Source organism: Arachis stenosperma, chromosome 5, assembly GCF_014773155.1.
Source record: "Arachis stenosperma cultivar V10309 chromosome 5, arast.V10309.gnm1.PFL2, whole genome shotgun sequence".
NCBI classification, from domain to species: domain Eukaryota; kingdom Viridiplantae; phylum Streptophyta; class Magnoliopsida; order Fabales; family Fabaceae; genus Arachis; species Arachis stenosperma.
Window position 1 is genome coordinate 50,883,640 of NC_080381.1, and position 11,530 is coordinate 50,895,169.

General features: G+C 36.6%; 1 non-coding gene across 1 annotated transcript; it reads left to right on the plus strand.

Moving 5' to 3' along the window:
- Positions 1-6,597: 6,597 nt before the first annotated feature.
- On the plus strand, positions 6,598-6,701 carry LOC130983334 (small nucleolar RNA R71). Its single transcript, XR_009087330.1, has one exon. It is a non-coding gene; the product is annotated as a small nucleolar RNA R71 (small nucleolar RNA).
- Positions 6,702-11,530: the final 4,829 nt, after the last annotated feature.

The window sequence follows — 11,530 nt, forward strand, 5'->3', positions numbered from 1 at the left end:
ATCAGTTAGATTAGGATTTTTCATTTTGAAATTTAATTTGCTTTCAATTTCATTTTCATTTGTCATGTTTGTAAAAGCCTATAAAAAGGCATCATTTTCATTTTAGAAAGGAGGCTAGCTCCACTAAGGAGCATTAGGAGTAGTAGAGAGCTCTCTCTTTAGTTTTTCTTTTTTGAGTTTGAATCTTGGGTGGAGAATTGAAGGAATTCTGTTTCATTCTTCCTTTGAGATTTCTCTTTGTTTTGCGTTCCTGCATAATTCTAAGAAATTGAGGATTGAATTTGAGTTTTCATTTGCTACTTCCATTCTTCTTTCTTCTGCAAACTTGTTTTCTGTTGGATCAAGGAAGGGAGTGAGATCTAGACTTGTTCTCTAGTCTCATCCAACCCCTGAGATCTTCAACTTTCCTTTAGCTATTGCAATTGAGCTGCATTTTACTTTCTGTTTGGTTCCTCAATTCAATTTATATTAAGCTTGCTGCAAATTTCATTTACATTTCCTGCACAATTCTAATTCCTCTGCAATTGCTCTAAGTTCCGATTCACTGCAATTTTGCTTCTCTGTTTACATTGCTCCCAATTTATTTTCCTGCAATTTAAGCTTGCTACAAGAGTTTTGAGTTCTGATCTATTGCTCTATTTAATTTCCAGCACCCCAGTCCCTTTACTTTTCATGCAATTTACATTTCTTGCAATTTAAATTTCAGCTAATTTACTTTCTTGTTCTTTAAGTTACTTGCAATTTTACATTCTGCAATTTTAAATTCACTGCTATTTACTTTCTGTTGGCTACAATTTCACTCAATTCATCAATGTTACCTTGACTAAACTAATCACCCACTAAAGTTGCTTGATCCATCAATCCCTGTGGGATCGACCTCACTCTAAGTGAGTTATTACTACTTGATGCGACCCGGTATACTTGCCGGTTGGATTTGTGTGTTGGAAATTCATTTTCCGCAAAAAAACACCATCATAGTCCTAATAAGAAAGAAGTGGTAAAAATATGTTCAAATTCTAAGTAACATGCAACCTATCATGCAATGCAACAACTAGCTAACATTGGTGTTGAAAAAGGAAATTGTTACCCACGGAAGTCGGTCAGACGACCTCCCCACACTTAAAGATTGCACCGTCCTCTGTGCATGCAAAGAAGAGCAAGGTGGATGGGTTGAAACAAATGATGAGTTTCTTCAAAAGATTGTTCGGATGACTTGTTTGTCGCCCCATTTAGAAACTTTTCCTTTTTCCTTCTTGGTGGCCAACCTAAAAGGAGAGAAAAAGAAAGAAAATTAAGCCTATAACAAAGATATCAAAGCAAAGAAAATATAGGCGGGGGCTAATGCCAAATAAAAGTAGGGTTCTCACTACATGTTAGCTACGCATGTAAGTGAGAAAGCAATATAGGCAAAGGGCATATCAACTAATACTTGATGCAAGAGTAAAATCAAAGCATGAAGAGCATATTGAGCATCAAGTTCAAATAAGAAAAAAAGTGGATCATGAAAAATAATATGAGGTTGGTGGACGAAATTGTGATCATCAATAATGGCTCTTTGGTATGTGCATCTGTTAACTCAGCACTTTCTTTCCACAACTTTGCTAAACTAACCAGCAAGTGTACTGGGTCGTCCAAGTAATAAACCTTACGTGAGTAAGGGTCGATCCCACAGAGATTGTTGGTATGAAGCAAGCTATGGTCACCTTGTAAATCTCAGTCAGACGGATAATAATTGATTATGGAATTTCGAAAATCAAATAATAGTAATTAAACATAAAATAAAGATAAAGTTACTCATGTAATCCAATGGTGGGAATTTTGGATAGGTGTATGGAGGTGCTGTGTTCCTTCTAAATCTCTGCTTCCCTACTTCTTCCTTCTAGTTTTTCATCATTCCTTTCTATGGCAAGCTGTATATAGGGCATCACTGTTGTCAATGGCTACATCCCATTCTCTCAGTGAAAAAGGTCCAAATGCTCTGTCATAGCACGGCTAATCATCTGTCGGTTCTCAATCAGGTTCGAAGAGAATCCAGTGATTCTTTTGTGTCTGTTACTAATGCCCAGCCTTTAAGAGTTTGAAGCTCGTCACAGTCATTCAATCCCGGAATCCTACTCGAAATACCACAGATAAGGTTAGACTTTCCGGATTCCCATGAATGCCGCCATCAATTCTAGCTTATACCACGAAGATTCTGATTAAGGAATCCAAGAGATATGCGCCCGGTCTAAGGTAGAACGGAAGTGGTTGTCAATCACGCGCGTTCATAGGTGAGAATGATGATGAGTGTCACGGATCATCACATTCATCAAGTTGAAGTGCAACGAATATCTTAGAACAGGAATAAATTGAATTGGATAGAAGATAGTAGTAATTGCATTGAAACTTGAGGTACAGCAGAGCTCCACACCCTTAATCTTTGGTGTGTAGAAACTCCACCGTTGAAAATACATAAGTGATCAAGGTTCAGGCATGGCCGAATGGCCAGCCCCCAAAACGAAAACCAGGATGTCAAAATCCAAATATGGAACCAAGATCTCTAATAGACTAGTAAAAAGTTCTATTTATACTAAACTAGCTACTAGGGTTTACAGAGGTAAGTAATTGATGCATAAATCCACTTCCGGGGCCCACTTGGTGTGTGCTTGGACTGAGCTTGATCTATCCATGAGCTGAGGCTTCTCTTGGAGTTGAACGCCAAGTTGTAATGTGTTTTGGGCGTTCAACTCTGGTTCGTGACGTGTTTCTGGCGTTTGACTCTAGAATGCAGCATGGAACTGGCGTTGAGCGCCAGTTTACGTCGTCAAATTCCGAATAAAGTATGGACTATTATATTTTGCTGGAAAGCTCTGGATGTCTACTTTCCAAAGCCATTGAGATCGAGCCATTTGGAGTTCTGTAGCTCCAGAAAATCCATTTTGAGTGCAGGGAAGTCAGATTCCAACAGCATCAGCAGTACTTTGTCAGCCTCTTATCAGAGTTTTGCTCAGGTCCCTCAATTTCAGCCAGAAAATGCCTGAAATCACAGAAAAACACACAAACTCATAGTAAAGTCCATAAATATGAATTTAGTATAAAAACTAATGAAAACATCCCTAAAAGTAACTAGATCATACTAAAAACTACCTAAAAACAATGCCAAAAAGTGTATAAATTATCCGCTCATCACAACACCAAACTTAAATTGTTGCTTGTCCCCAAGCAACTAAAAATCAATTAGGATAAAAAGAAGAGAATATACTATAAATTCCAAAATATCAATGAATATTAATTCTAATTAGATGAGCGGGACTTGTAGCTTTTTGCTTCTGAACAGTTTTGGCATCTCACTTTTTCCTTTGAAGTTTAGAATGATTGGCTTCTCTAGGAACTTAGAATTTTAGATAGTGTTATTGATTCTCCTAGTTAAATTTGTTGATTCTTGAACACAGCTACTTTTATGAGTCTTGGCCGTGGCCCTAAGCACTTTGTTTTCCAGTATTACCACCGGATACACAAATGCCACAGACACATGACTGGGTGAACTTTTTCAGATTGTGACTCAGCTTTGCTAGAGTCCCCAGTTAGAGGTGTCCAGAGCTCTTAAGCACACTCTTTTTGCTTTGGATCACGACTTTAACCACTTATTCTCAAGCTTTTCACTTGGACCTGCATGCCACAAGCACATGGTTAGGGACAGCTTGATTTAGCCACTTAGGCCTGGATTTCATTTCCTTGTGCCCTCTTATCCATTGATGCTCAAAGCCTTGGATCCTTTTTACCCTTGCCTTTTGGTTTTAAGGGCTATTGGCTTTTTCTGCTTGTTTTTTATTTTTCTTTCTATTTTTTTTGCCACTTTTTTTTTCGCAAGCCTTGTTCTTTCACTGCTTTTTCTTGCTTCAAGAATCAATTTCATGATTTTTCAGATTATCAATAACATTTCTCTTAGTTCATCATTCTTTCAAGAGCCAACAATTTTAACATTCATAAACAACAAGATAAAAAATATGCACTGTTCAAGCATTCATTCAGAAAACAGAAAGTATTGTCACCACATCAATATAATTAAACTAAATTCAAGGATAATTTCAAAATTTATGTACTTCTTGTTCTTTTGAATTAGAAACATTTTTCATTTAAGAAAGGTGAAGGATTCATGGAATTATTCATAGCCTTAAGACATAGTTACTCAATACTAATGATCATAAAGTAGAGACACAAAATACAAACATGAAGCATAAAAATCGAAAAACAGAAAGATAAGAGCAAGGAGGTTAAGGAATGAATCCACCTTAGTGAGGGTGGCGTCTTCTTGAAGGACCAATGGTGCTTTTTGAGCTCCTTTATGTCTCTTCCTTGCCTCTGTTGCATGATCCTTAGTGATTTTGGTGCTCTTATCCTTAGTTGCTCCTAATAATTATATGGAGGAAAATTTATCCCCTGAGGTATCTCAGGGATCTCTTGATTTGTAGTCAAATGTTCTACCACTGAGATATAGACCCTTTAGATGAATCTTTTCATCTCCCATGACTCAGAGGTAGAAGCTTTTGTCTTCCCTTTTCTCTCTTTTTTTTGAGGTTTCTCTGGCCTTAGGTGCCATCAATGGTTATGGAAAAACAAAAAAGCTATGCTTTTACCACACCAAACTTAGAACGTTGCTCGCCCTCGAGCAAAAGAAGAAAGAATAGAAGAAGAAGAAGAAGAAGATATGGAAGAGATAGAGGGATGTGTGTATTTGGCTATATGGGTGGGATTGGGTGGGAAAGAGATGGATGGATGTGAGTGGTGAATGGAAAATAGAAGGGATGACCATGAATGGAGAGAGAGGGTGAGGTAGGTGGGGATCATGTGAGGTCCACAGATCCTGAGATGATCTTGTGGGGTCCATATGTCCTAAGGTGTCAAGGATTTACATCCTTGAACCAATTAGGCATGTAAAATGCCTTTCCATGCAATTCTGGCATTTAAACGCCGAAGTGGTGCATGTTCTGGGCGTTCAACGCCCATGTGTAGCATGTTTCTGGCGTTGAACTCCAGTTCCATGCTTGTTACTGGCGTTCAGTGCCAGCTTTCCTCAAAGCACATTTCTGGCATCCAAACGCCAGGATGTTGCTTGCTCCTGGCGTTCAGTGCCAGATCCATGCTCTGTTCTGGTGTTGAACGCCAGCCAGATGCTCCTTACTGGCGTTCAAACGCCAGTAAGTCCTTCCTCCAGGGTGTGATTTTTCTTCTGCTGTTTTTGATTCTGTTTTTAATTTTAATATTTTTTCGTGACTCCACATGATCATGAACCTAATAAAACACAAAATAACAATAAAATAATAATAAAATTAGATAAATAAAAATTGGGTTACCTCCCAATAAGCGCTTCTTTAATGTCAATAGCTTGACAGTGAGCTCTCATGGAGCTTCACAGATGTTCAGAGCATTGTTGGGACCTCCCAACACCAAACTTAGAGTTTGAATGTGGGGGTTCAACACCAAACTTAGAGTTCGGTTGTGGCCTCCCAACACCAAACTTAGAGTTTGACTGTGGGGGCTCTGTTTGATTCTGCATTGAGAGAAGCTGTTCATGCTTCCTCTCATTACTAAATAACTTGGCATTTAGCTTCATGATGGCTCCTAGATATTGAACAACTTGCTCTTCAGTCACATCTTCATCCTCTTCAGAGAAAGAATAGTCTTCAGAGCTCATGAATGGCAGAAGGAGATTTAATGGAATCTCTATGGTCTCTATATGAGCCTCAGATTCCTTTAGGTCCTTAATAGGGAACTCCTTCTTACTTGAGAGACGTCCCATGAGGTCTTCTTCATTGGAATTCACGTTCTCTCCTTCCTCTCTAGGTTCGACCATATTGATTATATCAATGGCCTTGCACTTTCTTTTTGGATTTTCTTCAATATTGCTTGGGAGAGTACTAGGAGGGGTTTCAGTGATTTTCTTACTCAGCTGGCCCACTTGTGCCTCCAGATTTTTGATGGAGGACCTTGTTTCATTCATGAAACTTAAAGTGGCCTTAGACAGATCAGAGACTAAATTTGCTAAGTTAGAGGTATTTTGTTCATAATTCTCTGTCTGTTGCTGAGAAGATGATGGATAAGGCTTGATATTGCTGAGCCTATTTCTCCACCATTATTAAAGCCTTGTTGAGGCTTTTGTTGATCCTTCCATGAGAAATTCGGATGATTTCTCCATGATGAATTATAGGTGTTTCCATAAGGTCCACCTATGTAATTTACCTCTGCCATTGCAGGGTTCTCAGGATCATAAGCTTCTTCTTTAGAAGATGCCTCTTTAGTACTGTTGCATGCATTTTGCCATCCATTCAGACTTTGAAAAATCATGTTGACTTGCTGAGTCAACACTTTGTTCTGAGCCAATATGGCATTCAGAGCATCAATTTCAGAACTCCCTTCCTTTGAGGCGTTCCATTATTCACAGAATTCCTCTCAGAAGTGTACATGAACTGGTTATTTGCAACCATGTCAATAAGTTCTTGAGCTTCTGCAGGCATTTTCTTTAGGTGAATGGATCTACCTGCAGAATAGTCCAATGACATCTTAGAGAACTCAGATAGACCATAATAGAATATATTTATTATGGTCCATTCTGAAAACATGTCAGAAGGACATCTTTTGGTCATCTATTTGTATCTTTCCCAAGCTTCATAGAGGGATTCACCATCTTTTTGTTTAAAGGTCTGAACATCCACTCTAAGCTTGCTCAGCTTTTGAGGAGGAAAGAACTTAGCCAAGAAGGCCGTGACCAGCTTATCCCAAGAGTCCAGGCTATCTTTAGGTTGTGAATCCAACCATGTTCTAGCTCTGTCTCTTACAGTAAAAGGGAAAAGCATGAGCCTGTAGACTTCAGGATCTACTCCATTCGTCTTAACAGTCTCACAAATCTGCAAGAACTCAGTTAAAAACTGATAAGGATCTTCAGATGGAAGTCCATGAAACTTGCAGTTCTGTTGCATCAAAGCAACTAATCGAGGTTTCAGCTCAAAATTGTTTGCTCCAATGGCAGGAATTGGGATGCTTCTTCCATCAAACTTGGACGTTGGTTTAGTGAAATCACCAAGCATCCTCCTTGCATTATTGTTGTTGGGTTCGGCTGCCATCTCCTTCTCTTGTTCAAAAATTTCAGAAAGGTTGCCTCTGGATTGTTGTAATTTAGCTTCTCTTAGTTTCCTCTTCAGAGTCCTTTCAGGTTCAGGATCAGCTTCAACAAGAGTGCCTTTTTCCTTATTCCTGCTCATATGAAAGAGAAGAGAAAAAGAAAAGGAAGAAGAATCCTCTATATCTGGACAAAGAGGATCCTTATTATCAGTAGAAGAAGAAAGGAATAAAAGTGGAGAATCCAATCACAAGGGTGAGGATATAGGCAGTGATTGGAGATGAAGAAAGGTGAAGAGAAGTGTTAGTAAATAAATAAATATATAGAAGAAGAGAAGAGAGGGAGAATTCGAAAATAATTTTGAAAAAGTAGTTAACGATTTTCGAAAATTAAAGATAAGATATAGTTAAAATTAAAATTTAAAACAATCAATTAATTTAAAAAGAATTTTGAAAAAGGAATGAGATATTTTCGAAAATTAAAGAGGGAAAAGTAGTTAGGTGGTTTTGAAAAAGATAAGAAACAAACAAAAAGTCAAATAATTAGTTGAAAAAGATATTAAAATCAAATTTGAAAAGATAAGAAGATAAGAAGTTAGATAAGATATTTTGAAATCAAATTTTTGAAAAAGATAAAATTTTAAAAAAGATATGATAAAAAGATAAGATAAGAAGATATGATAAAAAGATAGGATTGAAAAAAATTTAATTTTTAAAATTAAAATTAATTACTTAACTAATAAGAAACTAAAAGATATGGTTCTAGAATTTAAAGATTGAACCTTTCTTAACAAGAAACTAACAAACTTCAAATTTTTGAATCAATCATATTAATTGTTAGCATAATTTCGAAAATTTGAAATAAAATTAAGAAAAAGATTTTAAAAATAATTTTAAAATTTTTGAAATTAGTAAGATAAAAATGAAAAAGATTTGATTTTTGAAAAAGTTTTGAAAAGATAGGATTTTTAAAATTGAAAATTTGACTTGACTTGTAAGAAACAACTAATTTTAAAAATTTTTTGACTAAGTCTACTCAAATTTTCGAAAATTATGAGAAAATTAAGGAAAAGATATTTTTTTATTTTTGAATTTTTAATGAGGAGAGAGAAAAACACAAACATGACCCAAAACATGAAAAATTTGGATCAAAACACATGATGCATGCAAGAACACTATGAATGTCAAGATGAACATCAAGAACACTTTGAAGATCATGATGAACATCAAGAACATATTTTTGAAAAATTTTTTATGCAAAGAAAACATGCAAGACACCAAACTTAGAATTCTTTAATAGATGGACACTATGAATGCAAAAATGCATATGAAAAACAACATACAACACAAAACAAGAAATCATCAAGATCAAACAAGAAAACTTGTCAAGAACAACTTGAAGATCATGAAGAACACCATGAATGCATGAATTTTCGAAAAATGCAAGAAAAAAATTTTAAAGCATGCAGTTGACACCAAACTTAAAAATTGACTCAAGACTCAAACAAGAAACATAAAATATTTTTGGTTTTTATGATTTTCTAATTTTTTTGTATTTTATTTTATTTTATTTTATTTTTTTCCGAAAAACATATAGGAAAAAGAAAATAAGAAATTCAAAATCTTTAAGAAGAATTCCAGGAATCTTTCAATATTAGCCCAAAGCTCCAATCAAAGGGTTTGACATGGCTTAATAGCCAGTCAGCTTTAGGATGGAATTACATGCATTGTGGTGATTAGTTGAAGACCAATTCCAAAGGAGTTTGAATATGGCTTTACAGCCAGCTAGGATTCAACATTTTACCATGAAACTCTAGAATTCATTCTTGAAAGTTTTGAAGCCATAGAATAATTTAAAAAAAAATTCGAAAATAATTTTTTTTTTTGGAAAAACGAAAACAAAGAAAATTTTTGAAAAATTTTTGAAGACTTTTTGAAAAGAAAATTATCTAATCTGAGAAACAAGATGAACCGTCAGTTGTCCATACTCGAACAATCCCCAGCAACAGCGCCAAAAACTTGGTGGACGAAATTGTGATCATCAATAATGGCTCTTTGGTATGTGCATCTGTTAACTCAGCACTTTCTTTCCACAACTTCGCTCAACTAACTAGCAAGTGTACTGGGTCGTCCAAGTAATAAATCTTACGTGAGTAAGGGTCGATCCCACAGAGATTGTTGGTATGAAGCAAGCTATGGTCACTTTGTAAATCTCAGTCAGGCGGATAATAATTGATTATGGAATTTCGAAAATCAAATAATAGTAATTAAACATAAAATAAAGATAAAGTTACTCATATAATCCAATGGTGGGAATTTCGGATAGGTGTATGGAGGTGCTGTGTTCCTTCTGAATCTCTGCTTCCCTACTTCTTCCTTCTAGTTTTTCATCATTCCTTTCAATGGCAAGCTGTATGTAGGGCATCACCGTTGTCAATGGCTACATCCCATCCTCTCAGTGAAAAAGGTCCAAATGCTCTGTCACAGCACGACTAATCATCTGTCGGTTCTCAATCAGGTTGGAATAGAATCCAGTGATTCTTTTGCGTCTGTCACTAACGCCCAGCCTTCAGGAGTTTGAAGCTCGTCACAGTCATTCAATCCCGGAATCCTACTCGGAATACCACAGACAAGGTTAGACTTTCCGGATTCCCATGAATGCCGCCATCAATTCTAGCTTATACCACGAAGATTCTGATTAAGGAATCCAAGAGATATGCGCCTGGTCTAAGGTAGAACGGAAGTGGTTGTCAATCACGCGCTTTCATATGTGAGAATGATGATGAGTATCACGGATCATCACATTCATCAAGTTGAAGTGCAACGAATATCTTAGAACAGGAATAAATCGAATTGGATAGAAGATAGTAGTAATTGCATTGAAACTTGAGGTACAGCAGAGCTCCACACCCTTAATCTTTGGTGTGTAGAAACTCCACCGTTGAAAATACATAAGTGATCAAGGTTCAGGCATGGCTGAATGGCCAGCCCCCAAAACGAAAACCAGGATGTCAAAATCCAAATATGGAACCAAGATCTCTAATAGACTAGTAAAAAGTTCTATTTATACTAAACTAGCTACTAGGGTTTACAGAGGTAAGTAATTGATGCATAAATCCACTTCCGGGGCCCACTTGGTGTGTGCTTGGGCTGAGCTTGATCTATCCATGAGTTGAGGCTTCTCTTGGAGTTGAACGCCAAGTTGTAACGTGTTTTGGGCGTTCAACTCTGGTTCGTGACGTGTTTCTGGCGTTTGTCTCCGGAATGCAGCATGGAACTGGTGTTGAGCGCCAGTTTACGTCATCAAATTCCGAATAAAGTATGGACTATTATATATTTCTGGAAAGCTCTGGATGTCTAATTTCCAAAGCCGTTCAGAGCGAGCCATTTGGAGTTTTGTAGCTCCAGAAAATCCATTTTGAGTGCAGGAAGGTCAGATTCCAACAACATCAGCAGTCCTTTGTCAGCCTCTTATCAGAGTTTTGCTCAGGTCCCTCAATTTCAGCCAGAAAATGTCTGAAATCATAGAAAAACAAACAAACTCATATTAAAGTCCAGAAATATGAATTTAGCATAAAAACTAATGAAAACATCCCTAAAAGTAACTAGATCATACTAAAAACTACCTAAAAACAATGCCAAAAAGCGTATAAATTATCCGCTCATCAGAGGTCATATCAATGCACAAAGACACAAGAGTCATACAAGATTAAGCATTGATTTAAAAGTTTCATCACCCATCAATATCAAACAAGTCAAGAAGCACCAAAATAATGCATGAAATTATTAAAATAAGAACTTAGAAAAGAAGGTAAGAACAAGCGATAAAAATAAAATTAAAATGCAGTAAATCAAAGTATCCAAATGCAATAAACAAAAGAAAATGAAAGATGAGAAAAAAAAACTCTTTTTTTTAGAGAGGGTAAAGACTAAAAAAAGAAAGGAAGAGGATAGAAGAAGAAAGGTAGAAAGAAAGAAGAAGGAGAGAAGAAAAAGAGAAGAAGAAAGAAGAAGAAAAGAGAAAACAGGGTGCAAGGCGACGCATAAGCATCGCACACGCGTGTGCGTGGATTGCAGTAGGGACAAGCGACGCGCAAGCATCACCCACGCATACGCGTGGGTCCAAATTGTGCTATAGGTACACTTCCAGCACAATCTCGCACAACTCTCGGATTTTTGTACCAAGAGTTGCAGAAGTGCAATCGATGCGTACATGTCGTCCATGCTTACGCGTGGATCAACCCCCTCCTCTTTTTTTAAGGAAACATAGAAAACAGAAACAGAGCACTCTCCTAACCTATAAACACTCTAAAGCAACCAAAATTCAAATTTAACAAAAATCTTTAAGTTTTTGAAAAATTTTCAAAGATAAAACAAACAAAACTTGCACTACAAGCAAAATGCAATGCAAAACCAACTATTTTAATCAAACATA